Here is a 2,226-nt window from a genome sequence, read left to right as displayed (position 1 = left end):
CAAATCCCAGCAACCACATGGTGGCTCACAACCATCCGTAATGGGATCCGATGCCCTCTTCTGGTGTGGCTGAAGACAGCTACAGTGTACTTACATATAATAATAAATAAATCTTTAAAAAATATATTAAATGTTAAAAGGTTTTAAAAATTAAGTAGCATCACAAAAATTAAAAAGATGGAACTGGAAAGGTAGATGGCTCAGCATTTAAGAGTGCTTGCTGCCCTTGCAGACCTGGGCAGCACACAACCCCCCAGAACTCTAGTTCCAAGGGACCTGAAGCCCTCTTCTGGCCTCCTGGTCTCTATCGGGACCAGGCATCCTTACATAAAATGAATAAGATGTTTCTGATTAAAAAGAACACTAATGAAAAGCTGTTTGTTCTTATTATATCACTTTGATTTGTGTGTGTGCCTGCTTGTGTATATGTGCACATGCGTGCAGCTGCCCCTGTTGGTCAGAAGACACCCTGTGAAGCTGAGTTATAAATGATTGTGACCCACTAATATCTAGTGCCAGGAACCACATTGGAGTCCTCTCCAAGAGCAACGAGGGCTTCTAACTACTGAGCTATCTTTCTAGCTCATGTTTCTTCTTTCATAGTTACATGCACTAAAAAAGCATGGAACTTTCTGACACAACCACTAGTTAGGGGTGGGGGTGATAACCTAAGGACCTGTACCAATGTTCATCACTGTTTATACTGTTGTCAGTGGAAAAATACCTTGTGACCCATCATTTCCAGTTATGCTAAAGTACTGCCATTGGTGTGAGTCTTCTTAAGGGGCTTAGAGCCTTCTGAAACATACACTGTGGAATCTGTGAGTGCTACCTCATTTCCCTGCAACAGTGTGTGCTTTGAAAGGAGTACTCAGTTGTACGTACCTGTAATACTGCCACTTAGGGAGACAGAAGCAGGAGGACCAAGAGTTGGAGATCTGCCTGGGCTACACACATGGTGACACCCTGCCTTGGAAGACAAAACAGGTAACAGGAATACCCAAAATATGAGTCTGTGACTGAAACATATCTAAACACCTAAAAGATTTCACAACTTGAGTTTTGAGTAAGAGTTTTCTCTTGAGCCACTATTCATTAAAAGTTTAGAAGCTAAATACTTGTGCATTATCTGTATTAAGGTATGGATGCTATATTGTTTAGGAAAATGAAGAACCAAAACTTGAGCAAATGCATCAAAATTTCTGTTAAGTCAAAAATTGTCAAGAAGCTTGGTAGTCCCAGGCAGGTCTTGCTGACATAATTCTGGTCTCAGAGATGTGACAGAAGCCCAGCTTTCTTTTGCAAGTGGACCATCCCTGGTGGCCTCTGCTTTTTCCTGTCCTAGAGGTAGGCAGAATGTGCCACCTATGTTAGCATTCAGAGCCTGTGGTGATACATGGGCGGGTCCACAGACCTGTTGCCAGGGCAACAGCCACCATATTCCCAGAATCCGTTGGGGTCACCTCCTACCTTTACCTGCGAGACTACTACGTCACAACCCATATATATGGGACAATTACTCCATCTTGCTCGCTCTCTCTCTCTCTCTCTCTCTCTCTCTCTCTCTCTTTCTCCCCTCTCTTTCCGCGCCACTACTCCCTACTCCCTCTCAATTAAACCTCTTACACATGGAACTGTCTAGGCCCTAGTGTGATACTTGCAGGCGCCATTCCCTTTATTTTCAGCTTTAATGTGACAAAGGTGTTGTCATTCTGATGAGACAGCACCACTCACTTGCTGCAGGTTAACATGGCTTCTGTTCTGCTTTATCTCTGACTTGCCAAAGAGCTGGTCCATCCCTACAGTGCTGGGCCTGCTCTGTTCCCTTCCATTTGTTTTTCTTCCCCCGTTTTAGATCCTAATTTCCTTCCTACCTTTGACATAGTCTTAATACAAGATTTATGCTATATGTGTACATATGTATTGTTTATGTTGGATATAGCTCAGCTGTCTGTGCATTGCTTCAGAGCCCAAGCTGGCTTCCAACTCCAGCTCCTTGTCCCTCAGGCTCCCAAGAGCTGCCATCACAGGTTATACCACCACACCCAGCTCTCCGTGCAGCCTCAAAACCAGTCAGATAGTCTCTCATCTACTGGCTAATCATTTTGGTCTGCTCACTTCACGTTGTTCTGTGAATAAAAATGAAATGCTCCATCATTGCCCAGCTGTGTACTCGCCCAGACAGCTCCATCATTGCCCAGCTGTGTACTCGCCCAGACAGCTCCA

The sequence above is a fragment of the Mastomys coucha genome, unplaced genomic scaffold (assembly GCF_008632895.1).
Source record: "Mastomys coucha isolate ucsf_1 unplaced genomic scaffold, UCSF_Mcou_1 pScaffold3, whole genome shotgun sequence".
In the NCBI taxonomy this organism is placed as follows: domain Eukaryota; kingdom Metazoa; phylum Chordata; class Mammalia; order Rodentia; family Muridae; genus Mastomys; species Mastomys coucha.
Note: the sequence above shows the minus strand (reverse complement) of the source record.